Below are 13,988 nucleotides of genomic sequence, written 5' to 3'. Positions count from 1 at the left end.
GACTCAAGCCTGTGAGTAACGGTGCTGTTTTAAGCTACTCCCTCGTACCTAATTACTTGTCTGATAGCGTGGCATTAGCTCTCTCCAACGTTGCATTTGTAGAATTGTTACAAAGTTCCAGACCGACTCACTTTGAGTTTTCGTAGTTCTTTGATAATGTATGTTCAGCAACCAGGCAGCGAATACCCAGCACAGAAGAAATAAACTCGTACGAAAGGGTGGTGCCCATATTATGTAATGTATACCAGCTTTTCTGTGGAACTCAAGCCGATCTGTTAGTAAATTCAAGTTCTGCAAGAAATCCGTGGTGTACTCAGGTGGTACCTTCCAAACCAGTATTAATCCCTTCGATTCGCGATTGCAGCATCTTAAGAAAGACCTAGCATAATGAGGCACTAATACTACTCTGGAACCCGTCTTCGGGAAGTGGTCCGACCAACCCCAAAACGCTTAAGGAAAAGCCTGAACTATCTCCTTTCAAAAGGAGCTTAATGTTACTCGACGTTTAACTTTGAATCTTTCTGCCATCTAAATGGGCTGTGCTACTCTTTACATACTATGACCTCTGCGTTTTACGCACGTGGTTCTTAGAATTTACTGAGCACGTTCTCCAAATGTTTATAGCAATAATTCAGACCTGACTAAATTTTAATGAGCTCCACACACCAGTAGTGAATATTCATAGCTTTCATTAATCAAACAGTTGTTCTGTATGTGCTTGTTTTCGTAGAGAATCTATCACGACTTAGAGTCGAGTAAGAGTTTTACAAGCTACAGCCTTAGCAGAGAAAATGAACTTCAGTACTGTCACAACGATCTTCGGCCGCTAGATGCTACGGGACACTGAACAGTCATACGGACGTACCTTCCCCTTCACTGACCGCTGTGTTATCACCGGTACACTGGCGACTTCTTTCCCAGTTGCTTCACATTAGTAGATAGAAATGGTTATCAGACAACGTATCAAACATTCTTTTCGGTGTGACAATGTATACTGTGGAGCCAGGTCTCGTATTCATGGACGACAATGCTCGACCACATAGAACACGGGTGCTTGATGTTTTCTTGGAAACATAAGATATTGCACTCATGACGTGACCCGATCGCTCTCCCGATTTTAATACCGTAGAGCATGTCTGGAATGCAGTAGGAAAACGGGTTGCATAACGTGAGCATCCACCGACCACTCTACAAGACTATAGAGCAGCTCTGGAAGAAGAATGGGCCTTATTGCCTCAACAGGAGATTGATGACATCATTCACAGCATGCCCCGTCGTTGTCAGGTCCGTACTGCTGCCTGAGGTCGTCACATCCCCATACTGAGCACATTAACCAACGGTTTGCTACTAGAGTAGAGACACAAGGAACCTCTCAGTTTCTCTTATTTTACCATTAAACAGACACACACCCCCGCGCGTACGTTTCTGTAAGCGTCAAAAAGTCACCATGTATTTTTTTTTTTTTTTTGGAGTATCGCTTCTAGAAAGTATAGAATCTGCAGATAAACATTTCTTATCCGTATTTGTTCTGTTTCACCAATGGTATGTTTTTTATGCAAACGATCTTTGGAAACAGAACATAGAACCACACTGAGGACTTCCCGGTTCGTGTTGACAATACGCCGCAGATACGTACAAGGGACAACATGCCAGATTCTCTTTACATTTGACAAGTACGCCTGTGACAGCGAACTGATGTCCCTATTGGAGTCCTGCTGGTCAAATTCGGACGAATTACCATGTTTGCAGATTTACAATCCTCTTTCACTTCGTGCATTTCGCGTGCCATGTGCTTCGTTGACATTTAGCTCTCCCATAAAATCTGCATATTGTGACCACTTTACAAGCTGCTTTATGTACTGACGTGCTTGTGAGGGACGGAAAAGTAGCGATGACTCTAAATTTTGGTTTGCGTGGAAAATGGAAAATACTTTTTCGATTCCTTTCACTTGAGGTTTTGCGAAGAATTGTGTGCATATATTGCAGTACAGTCTACTCAGACACATTCACCTTGGTCAATCCAATTTGGCAAGTGGCGACTCTGGTCTGAAATTACCTTTCGCACAACGAGCTTTGTATTCTTTTTGCACCTAAAGATGATTCGACATTTGTCGGATGTGACAGTCCAGTGACTGGATGGAACCATGCAGGTCCCACTACTTACAGCCACATACACTGATGTCCAAAATTAAAGCAACAAACGGAAATTTTGCAAAGTTGTGTTAATTTTACCACAAAACATTATAAACAGGTAACTGTAAAGTAGAAACAACGTAAAAAATAAAGAATAGACAACTGCAACGTGCATAACGGTAGACAAAAATGTTGTTCGTTTTCTCCAACGGATTTGCACACACATTCCGACAACTGGTTAAAGTACTCAGCATGGGCTGTAACCACCTCTGGTAGCATAGACGGGCCATGCTGCGAATGATGTCGTCAATCTCATGCTGAGGCAGTAACGCCCGTTCTTCTTGCAGAGCTGCTCGCAAGTCTTGTAGAGTGGTTGGTGGATGCTGACGTGATGCAACCCGTCTCCCTTGTGCATCCCAGACACCCTCTATGGGGTTAAAATCTGGAGAGCGATCAGGTCACGCCATGTGTGCGATATCTTCTGTTTCCAAGAAAACATGAAGCACTCGTGCTCTATGAGGTCAAGCACTGTCATCCATGAATACGAAATCTGGGTCCACAGCTGCTCGTAGCAATCGCACGAGGCCTCAAGGTCTCAACAAGATACCTGAGATCAGTTAAACTCTGCCGATTCACCAGTACAATTTCATGAAGAGGTGTTCGAGTAGTCAACATAATGCCTGTTCACACCATTGGGCATCTTCCTCGATATCGGTCTCTTTCCACAATGTTCGGACCCGAAATCGTGTTATAAGTTCCCTCCAGATTCAAATCCGTGGAAAATCACTCTCCATAGCAAATCGGGACTCATTTGTGAAAAGAAAATTGGCCCATTGTGGCGACCGTCCACGTGGCTTGTTGACGACTCCACTCTAGACGTTCCATTCTGTGAAGACGCGTTAAAGGTACACGTACAGCAGGTCTCTGACAATAAACATCACTCTCCCGAAGCCTTCTGTACACCGCTTGCCTCGATACGATACAACGCGTCCAGTGATGCTGCAACGGGCAGATGCCAGTTGCCGTGCAGTACGAAGTCGGTTCCGCTATGCCCTTACAGCCAAACATCGATCCTATCTCTCTGATGTCACACTTCGTCGGCCCTACATGGTCTTTTGTTCTCTGTGAACTGTCTCCACATCTGAGAAACAACAGAACGATTAAGCCATGGAGCCACATCAGTTTGCGACTGTTCAGCTTCCATTCTTCCTATGGCCCCACCCTGGTAGGTATCTTTTCTGTGCCATACCGTACAGTCTGCGACTGTGCACACAGTGATTCTGGATGTGGGACTGCTCGACAGTTCTACCCAATTTGATAGGTATCCTTACGTCATTGCTGGCATAGTTGCCCCTTGACAGGAACGCCATCTTCCGTACAGAACAAGATCATACGGACATCTGTTGACAGGTTGTATGATTATATTGTGAATTAGGCAAAGGACGGGAAAATAGTGGTCTGCTGCTTTGATTTTGGACATCAGTGTATATTAAGAGATTCATGCGACAATTAAGGCAATTAAAAACTACGTTCTTTTTGTTCCCTTCCTACAGTACCAGTTTACGCCAGCGTTGTCTTTGTAAACAGACGATAGCGCTTAAGTGGTTCAAAGAGAAGAGCCTGCTTTTCCTGCAGATGTTTTTCATACTATGTTGTAATGTACCACGCCTCAAACAAGAGGACCAGGCATTAGAAACAAAGAGTCGTGGCGTATGGCCACATGTTAGGAGAACCACATCTCTTGTATCTGAAGACGTGTCTTCTACCTTGCTAGATACTGACATGGAATTGCTCAAGGCTGAGTAGCTGAACACGGTTTGCGCGTTAGCACGAATACTCTAAAACGTAACTCACGACGCAGTGGATGATTCTTGGCGTGTGGACTTCACAACGACGCTTCATCGAGGAAAATATTTTTACTCTTCCACTTATTAGAAACTCTTATCCTATTCATCGTCAAAACTGAACGTCTCACTGCGGACACACCAAGCGACAAAAACGGGACGTGAATACATTAAGCCACAAAAGCAGCAGGACAGATTAAGGGATTGAGAAAATTGCAACTGATCCTGTTCAGGTGCTTGTGACGTGAGCTTCATAGTTCGAAGAGGGAACTGTCATGAGGCTAAAGATATGACTGGTTTTCCTTTTCGTTCTATGTCCCTGGCATGAAGTGCACTGCAGAATACTATCCATATGATCACTAGCTATTAAACCTTTTTCGTCATTCCGCTGACATTTCGAAATTCAAGCGGAAACTGTATAAAAGATTTTTGGAATTGATTCCTTTTCTGTTTCCAGAACGTTTTCATTCTTTTAAACGCTACAATCTAAACGCTTTCTTATGGTTCACTCGGTGAAAAAAGTGCTACAAAGTTACATATTATTTTTGTTTCTGAAGGAACAAAGAACTTTCATTACAGTATAAACTAGGGATGCCAGGTTTTCAAGCTAAAAATACGGGACGAATTGGAATAGGCCGACTGTGGCATTATCAGCAATTTCTACCTGTAGGAGGCAGCTATCTGCAACTGTACATAAAACGTACACGAATAATGAGTGTTCGCTGAAACTTCTACATATTGAAACACCTTTTACAGAACATACTGAAAATTAACAAGAATTCGTCTCTGTACATGGTCCTTAAAATTATTTAATTACAACAACTTTCTTCGAATCATGGCTACGCGAAATATATCATACGTACGGAAATATTAGCACAAATAAATAAAACTTTATGAAACACGAGGAAAAACGTGAAATACGTTAGATGGGTAAAATACGGGAAAACCAGTAAAATATGAAAGGCACGACGAAAAAACGGGAGACAGGACAAAAACGTGGGTAAAATGCGGGAGACCCCGTAAAATACGGGAGATCTGGCAACTCTACTGTAAGCTGTGCGGTAGAGCGGAAGTTACTATACAAACCCGCATAACTAGTCAGTAGCAGATAAGTTAAAATTTTCACCAGGAACGAGTCTGCAGCGTATGTAGGCGAACAGGAACCACCGAAATGATATTAAAAAATCGCAGACATGACTAGACTATTCCTCACTTTCGGACTATTTAAAAGTTTCAATATGACATTGTATGTAGCTAATGTTACTGCGAATTAACCGTTCCTCTTTGTTTCTTACACTTTTAGATTTACACCCACCTTCAAACTCCGAAAGCTGGCTTACGGTGTGTGGCGGAGGGTACTTCTGGTACCGCTGTTGGTTCACCACTTCCTGTTCCATTCGCTAATGACGTGTGGGACGAATGCCAAAAGTTCGGTACCACATAAAATTCCTGATTTGATCTTCGTGATCATTTTGCGAGCCGTATACAGGAAGAAGTAATATGGTGCTCGACTCTTGTTGGGACGTACGCTCTTGATTAAATTTCAACAGTCAACTCCACGATGCACTGGGGTGGGTTGAGCATCTCCGTAACGCACTCGCACCGACTAAACGATGCCGTGACGAAACGCACCACTCTTCGTTCGATCTGTCCATCTCCTCCATTAGTCCACCTGGGTAAGGGCACCCAGATTAACTCATTTATTTCGTGGATGACTTACACTTCTTTAAGATTCTCCCAATGAATCGCAGGCTGGCAACTGGTATTCGTACAATTTGTTTTAAGTGGTTATTCCACTTTACGTTAGGTTTTACGGTAGTTATTGTTTCCACTGGTTTGCGGCCAACAGTGTAATCGTACAGTAGTGGAGCCCTTCGCCTATTTATGTGCAAAACGTCTCATTTATTTTCGTTCAGAGTCAACTTCCAACCCCTGCACCTATCGTCCGTCAATCCTCTGGACGGCTTCCTGCATTTCCCTACTCTGCATGCGTTGCAACCTTCTTATAGAAAATTCGTTCGCGAATAGCCACACGGAGATTCCAACTTTATTCACTGGGTTATCAGATTATTAATATAAGTGGTAGTTAGTAGAGCTGTACAGCAATCCCTTGTGGTACTCCCTAAATTACCGTTACATCCATCGGTTTTGTTCCGTTAAAAACGACATTTTGAGTTCTAGCTGAAAAAAGTCTTGTTTACAGTCACATCTCAGGTCCGATACTCGGTATACTCGTATTCTTTTCATTAAACGATGGTGTGGGACCTGTGGAATGGCTGCCAGAACTCAAGAAACAGGGCATCAAACTAAGTTCCTTCGTCTACGTTTCTCTGGATCCCACGAAGGAAGAGAGCTAACTCATTTTCGTAAGATGTTGGTTTTTAGGGATCCGTACCTCTATCGGTGAAAACGTAACCGTTAAAGAACCACTTTGTTGTCCATCCGTACGCCTGCCTGCCTGCTCGACAGTTCAGAACCCTTTTCCTCAGGAATAGGTAACGCATTAAGTTCAAAATTGCGTCACATCTTGATGTCTACGATTCCTTGGCGATGTAAAGAAGTAAACCTTCTAAGTTAGTGCAATCAAAAGACAAGACAAACTCAGTCATCAAAGCCTATAGCGTACTTCCCGTTGACCTAGAACCATGAATTTACCAAGAAGCAAAGTTTCACACTAAAACCAAAGGAAAATATCCGAAAATTGTTAATTTTTATTTAAATCACGCGAAAAAGAACTGACGTTTGTTATTTGACTGCCTGCCGTCCCTCTGTTAAGATGCCTTTTTCTCTGGAGTAGTTAGACATATCAAGTTGAAATTTGTATCACGTACTAAGGTCTATGTACCTTGGCGAAATAACTGTATCCTCTGGGTTAATACAGTTAAGAGATACTGCTACTTATGTCATAGTTTGATTTCCGCAAACTCACTCATCAAAACCTACAGTTACTCCCCGTTCGTCTATAATCATGAAATTTGTCAAGAAGAAAGGTTACACAGCGCAAGTAAAAAGGAAAATCCGAAACCGTTAACTTTTAATTACAACACACGAAAAAAAAAAATATTTGTCATTTGTTATCCGACTCTCTGTTCCTCCAACTTTAACACCACTTTTTCTCAGGAGTGAATAGACGTATCAAGTTTAAATTCATGTCACATACTGAGGCGTATAGTGCTCTAGAAGCATAAAAAGTGTCGAAGTTGATGCAGTCAAAATATTAGGTCATTTATATAATATATTTTGATGCTCGCACACTCACTCATTAAAACGTATAGGGCACTTCCCCTTGACGTAGAATCATAAAATTTGGCAAGAAGAAAGGTTTCTCAGTACAAGTAAAGGAAAAGCATCTGAAAGTTGTTAATTTGTAATTATATCGCACAAAAAGTACTTCTTTTGTTATTTGTAGTCCAACATTGAAGTAAAACATTCACGAAAGTCTTGAGATCCCTAGGACCGATGTCTTGTCAGCATCAGTGTCGATAACAGGCAAACATCGTCACGATTCTCGATTCCTGGAATGGATGGAATGTCTAGATACATAATCAGGTTTGTAAGAAACCCTCAGTAAGCGAGTCCAGCTCGTACCTGGCCAAGTTCTGGAGGAGATTTTCGTTCTGCAAGAACGTCATAACCCGTGCACATAAAACGCGTTCCGTAGGTCTAAAAACGTCTGCGACGGAGACGTATAATTATGCGCGCCTGCTCGACAATCTTTCTTGAAGATGGGAAGGAGTTGCGCTTATTTTCAGTCGCTAGATACCCCTCGCTGCTCCAGTAACATACGATAAACTGATCCTAGAAGATAAGCAAGTTCTTTCGCATCGTCTCTATAGAACATCACAGGTACCTCTTACAGAACGTAGCCAAGATTAGGATTTACAGTCCCGCAACATCGAGGTCATTAGAGACTGCACACAAACTTGCATTGTTTCAAGGATGGGGAAGAAAATTGGTCGTATCTTTTCAAAGGAAACGTTCCCGCATTTTCGTGGAGTGATTTAGGGAAATTACGGAATTCCTAAATCGGGGTGATCAGACGCGAATTTAAACCGTCGTCCTCCCGAATAAGAGTCCAGTTTGCTATCCATTATGCCATCTCTCTCGGTAAACGTGCAGTTGCGGACGGTTGGTACGTTTATTCCAAACGGGAAGTTAGATGACTAGTCAGTACTCCACCGAAGTTGCAACAGCCTGTTGTCGGGAACCGTGAACTACTTCCTGAGCAGTGCACACAGAACATCCTGTGACGCCATTCGCAACGATGCGCTGGTCCGACCGACGAATGGGAGATACACTTTATTCACGTGTGGGCTTACGCTACATGTTTCTAATGACACCAGCAAAATATTTCGCGGAGAACACATTCTAACATATGGTTTACTTCTCATAATGGCTTCGTCAATTTATCTTCTCTTTTTTCAATAACAGGTACGCAACCAAACAAAGGGTAACAAAGTTGCGCGCTCCCAGTGTCTGCAGGAAGCGGCTCATAAGGACGAAAGGAATTTATGAAATTGAGAGCTCAGCATCTCCGGAGATATTTCATTGGAGATGGAACGCGACCTAAATTGGGAAAGATCGCAACTGGAAGAAATCGACCGTGGCCGAGGACAAACTGCCTCAAACTCCCCGCAAGGCATTCAACGAAACCAGCCAGAAACTATACCCGAATAGCCAGCCGCAAATTTGAACCCAGCTATTAAATGCGAGTCTAGCATGTTCTTCACTACCACATTAACGAAAATTAATTTATCCTTCTATCGACGCTAGGATCATTAGAAACGTAAAGAAATCCGTCGTAACTTTCTCAAACGAATCATCACGGCTTCTGCTTTGACGATTTTAAGAACACAAAAAGAAACAAAAAAAGAACGAAATGTGGATGCCTCGGCGTGGTTTAAACCAATGTCCGCTCGAATGTGAGTCAGTGTCTTCTCATGGCACCAACTCTAGGTGCTACAGCCAATGAACATGCAAAAAATTAAAAAAAAATACAGCACAAATTAAAATTACAAAGTTAACTACCATTAATCTTAGAGTAAGCGAACCACTTGACAAAAATTTTAACTTATGAAAAATTACAAGCAAAATGCAGTTTTCAGAATGAAGTTTTCACTATGCAGCGGAGTGTGCCCTGATATGAAACTTCCTTGCAGATTAAAACTGTGTGCCGGACCGAGACCCTAACTCGGGACCTTTGCCTTTCGCGGGGAAGTGCTCTACCACCTGAGGTCTGCAAGCACGACCCACGCCCCGTCCTCACAGCTTTACTCCCACCGGTACCTCGTCTGCCAGTTCTCCATGTTTCGCAGGAGAGCTTCTGGGAAGTTTAGAAGGTAAGAGACGAGGTACTGGTGGGAGTAAAGCTGTGAGGACGGGGCGTGAGTCGTGCTTGCGGACGTCAGGTGGTAGAGCACTTTCCCGCCAAAGGCAAAGGTCCTGAGTTCGAGTCTCGGTCTGGTATACAGTTTTAATCTGATAGGAAGTTTCAAAATGGAGTTTTGTTCGAAATATTCCCCCGGTAAAGAGATCCTGTTACTTGATATTTTTCAAAGAAGTCATGCAGCGTCCTTTACATGCTGTTACGGCAGTTCTCGAAAACTAAACAAAGCTCTAGAGCGTGATGGAATGTCTATGAGATTCTGTGCTCAAATTGCTGCTTTGTTAGCCCCTATTTCAACTATTAAGTACATATCTCGAATATAAGAACCATGCCCAATAGCTGGAAGAAAGCACAGGTCACGGCCGTCTACGCAAAAGAACGGTAGCACAAGTGGCGCACAAAACTACCGTTCAGTGTCCTTTACATCCATCCTGAGCTCAAACGTAATGAGGTATCTCGTACGGAAGGACTTCCTCCACGCCAACCTCCATGGATTCCGAAAGCACAGATCAAGTGAAACCTTTCTCGCATTTTTCTCACATGACACACAAAGTCATGGATCAGGCAGTCAGATTCAGTATTACTCGGTTTCCGAAAAGAATATGAGTCAACGTCAGATCCATTTTTATGAACAAAAGTACAATTGTATGGGGTATCAAGCGAAATTTGAGGCTGAATTGAGGAATTTTTGGTAGGTAGGGGGCAGCAAGTTATCTCGGATGGAGACTCATCGACAGGTGTAGAAACGTGTCCTGCAGGGAAGTGTGCTGGAACCCTTATTGTTCGTGTTCTGTATTAATGACCAGTAACCTCGCACTTTTGCAAACGATGCAGTTATTTATAATGATACACTGTCTGAAAGAAGCTGTACAAGTAATCAGTAAGACTTGATAAATATTCAGAGTGGTGCAAAGATTGGCAACTCGTTGTAAATGTTCAGAAATGCAAAACTGAACGCTTTACAAGACGGAAAAAAGTAGTATCCTTTGACTAGAATATCAACGAGTCACAACTGATACCTGTCATATACAAATACTTGGGCTAAAAATTTGTAGGGATACGAAATGGAAAGCTCTCATACGCTCAGTTGCAGTCAAAGCAGGTGTCAGGCTGCGGTTCATTCATTAATAGGGAAATGCAATCAATCTAAGAAGGAGAATGCATACGAAATATTCGCACGAGCTGTCCCAGTATATTGCTCAAGTGTGTGAGACCCGTACCAAATAGGACTAACCGGGTATACCGAAAGGATACAGAGAAGTGCAGTACGAATGATCACGCGTTTGTTTCACGCACTGGAAAGTGTCACGAAGATGCTGAGAGAGGTCAACTGGCAGACGCTTGAGGATAGACGTAAGCTATGCCGTGACGGCCTAATTAAAGAATTTCTAGAACCTACTTTAAATAAGGAATGTAGGAATATATTGCATTCCTATAAACATCGCTCCCTTAGGGATCGCTAAAACAGTATAATACACACACAGAAATATTTAAACTGTCTTTCTTCCCGCGTTCTATACGTGAATGCAACTGGGAAAAGCCCTAATGAGTTGTACAGTGTGAAATACCCTCAATCATGCACTTCACAGTGGTTTGCATACTATAAATGTGTGCAAATTACGTTAATAACAAAGTATGTAGGCATACAGTCTTAACACCTTCCATTCCTGAATGGAAGGAAAATAAAGGCTAACATATTTTATAACAAAAAATAGTTTCTTCCACGTACTGTGTAATGACTGGAACGGCACAGACAAAATTTTAACCATAAGCTATTACAGACAGAACGTAAGCTTGCATTAGTCACTAGCTAAAGTAGCCCAGTCCTCCGAAACTTACGGTGGCAGAGCGGTCTGAAGTCGGTCGGTGGCCTGTGCGCTTTAGCAGCGTTCCTGCGGGCGGGCGTGGCGGGCGTCGGTTGCGCTGAGGTGGCACCAGTTGCACAACACGTGCTGCACCTGTGGCTTCCGGGGCGCGACTGCGGGGCGCGCAGGCCGAGGTGCGACCGTCGGCGCAGGTCGGGTCGCGTCGGATCGAGCCGGCTCGGGTCGGAAGTCTGGTCGACTGGCGCCTGTCATCGACCAGGCGCCAAGTCTTGACGCTAAGTGCGTAGTCCGGATGACTGCGCGTCACGTGCTTTTTACTTTCCTCGTCGGATATGCCGATAACAGAAAACTGAAACTTTCAACTACTCGACGGGGTTTCAAATGGTTGAAAAATCACTGTCAACGGGAAACTCAAAGCTAGATCCACAGGTTGTGCAGTTCGCGGGCGGCTCTAAACCTAACGGATAGATGGAACTTCGACGGTTTAAATGTCAATATCGCTGCTCATTTCTTAAATAGCTTCTTGTTTTATGCTTTTACAACTACGAAACACGCATCCACACTTACTTTCCAGCTACACACGATTTACTGGGAGCTGACATCGCCGTATTTGCCAGAAACATCATCATCGTCGTCTTAGCACCTGCCATAGCCTCGTCATCCGCATTTTGATAAAACAATCGTCAAAAGAAATCACTTTTATTGTATTTTGATCCCATTTGCTGCATCCATATTTTTCAAACCACTGCAAAGTGCATGGTAGACGGTACTTCTCAGTGTACCACTTATCTTCAGCTCTTCCACTTATCTTCAGATCTTCTTCAGCTCAGACAGTTCAGGTATACATGCCGACGTTGCATGATGAAGATGAAGAGACAGAGAAAGTATATGAGGATATTGAAAGGGTAACGCAGTCCATAAAGGGACATGAAAATCTAATAGTCATGGGGGATCTGAATGAAGTTGTAGGGGAAGCAGTACAAGAAAAAGTTACATGCGGGCTTGGGACAAGGAATGAGAGTTCTGTAATACATTTGAGCTAGTAATAGCGAATAATCTATTCAAGAATCGCAAGAGGAGGAGGTATATTTGGAAAAGTCCGGGTGATCCTACGATTTCAGTTACATTACATCATGATCAAACAGAGATTCCGAAATGAGATACTGGATGATAAGGCATACCCAGGAGCAGATATAGACTCAGATCACAATATAGTAATGATGAAGAGTAGGTTGAAGTTTAAGACGTTAGTCAGGAAGAATGAATACCCAGAGAAGTGGGATACGAGAATATCTGGGAACTGGAAGAGCTGAAGGTGAAATTGACCCCTTTTGACCCCTTTTGAATATCAAACGTTGATTTATATATCCATACTAGTAATAAAACTGTAAACTGTCATGTGTATACATTAAAAATATTTGTCAAAAACTGATAGTAGATGATGCCCAGAGTGTAACATAATACAATAAGACTATTTAAAAAAAAGTCTCCAAAACCACTAGACGAATTTTCATGGGGTTTTCACAGGTTACTTGAATATACAGTAGCTTGGGACGACATACAGACTTTATTTGATCAAAATCGGATCACGAAGAAAAACATATCTTAATTAAATACTAAAAGCTTACGGGTGGACGCCACGATGTTGGAATCACGGATTTACTTCAAACTTTATACACCTTTAGTAGGCCACTAAAACAACACAGCGTGCATGTAGTGCACTACTCTGGCAACACCGAGAAAATTTGCAAGAGAAGTGTTACGCGCTTATATTGTAGCTGATGTAGCCGTGCATAGGGGCAGGACGTTACAGCTATGGTGGCCAAGTGGTTTATAGCCAGCACAGTAGCTCAGCCTGTTCGAGCAATAACGAACAAAACGAGTTTTTTTTTTTAATGTTGGTTGGTGTTCGAGTTCCTTCAGATGGTTCGACTCCCACTCAAACCTTCGTTTTTGTAGAACAAGTGTAAATTCTGTGTTATTCAAAATTTTTGCACCTACACCGTTGGTTCTTGCTACATTAACAACGTCTCACCGTTAGGCAGGGTATCATCCAGAATGGGGCAGCCTCTGTGTCTGCAGCAGAGTATGACAGGTATACATTTTCAGGAAAACTCTACACGTTTCTTCATTTACTTGTCGATACTTGTAATTTTTTTCTAATAATGAAATTTAATTAAAAATAGTAAGCAATCAAATTTCGAAAATTGACTAAAACTTCAAGCAAATGCAGGTGTTTTTTTTAAAATTATATTAGCTCTCAAATGTTATATAAATTAAATAATATGACCAGTGCCGTAAAAAGTTTAGATTAAAAACTAAGCTTGAGCAAGAGTCCAACCGTCGCCTCGTACTACGTAGCGCGAACATTAACAACTTCTTTCTTAAAAATTCGGGGCGGATGTCCCTCGGCATCCGTTCAATCACATCGTCAATCCATTCACTCATTTTTTTTTTTATTGCAGAGGGCAGCTAACCCTCTGACCGAATGTGCCTGTTTTTTTTTTACATTTTGTTCGTTATTGTTCGGCGTATTAGGTCGTAGCGGACACCAAATGACATCCGTTGAAGTTCGTTCTTGATCCGTTCACTCAGCTATTTTTATTACAGAGACGAGCCAGCTCTCTGACCGAACATGCTGAGCTACCGTGCCGGCTTGACCACCAGGGACTCTTAACTATCTACTCACAGGTACATCAGTTACATAACAGACGAGTAAAATTTCTTTTGAGATTTTCTCGGAATTGCCAGAATAGTACTCATATTATGTTGTTTTAGTGGCCTACTAAAGGTGCACAA

At 42.5% G+C, this 13,988-nt stretch overlaps 1 protein-coding gene across 1 annotated transcript in view; it reads right to left on the bottom strand.

The window, feature by feature from the left end:
* LOC126180409 (lazarillo protein) overlaps positions 1–11,337 on the bottom strand; it is a 48,400-nt gene extending 37,063 nt beyond the window's left edge. Inside the window, exon 1 of the mRNA XM_049924691.1 lies at positions 11,203–11,337. The gene's annotated coding sequence lies outside the window, so the exon portion shown is untranslated. The remainder of the gene's footprint in view (positions 1–11,202) is intronic.
* Positions 11,338–13,988: the final 2,651 nt, after the last annotated feature.

The sequence above is a fragment of the Schistocerca cancellata genome, chromosome 1, assembly GCF_023864275.1.
Source record: "Schistocerca cancellata isolate TAMUIC-IGC-003103 chromosome 1, iqSchCanc2.1, whole genome shotgun sequence".
NCBI lineage: Eukaryota > Metazoa > Arthropoda > Insecta > Orthoptera > Acrididae > Schistocerca > Schistocerca cancellata.
This window is presented reverse-complemented; position numbering and strand designations above follow the sequence as displayed.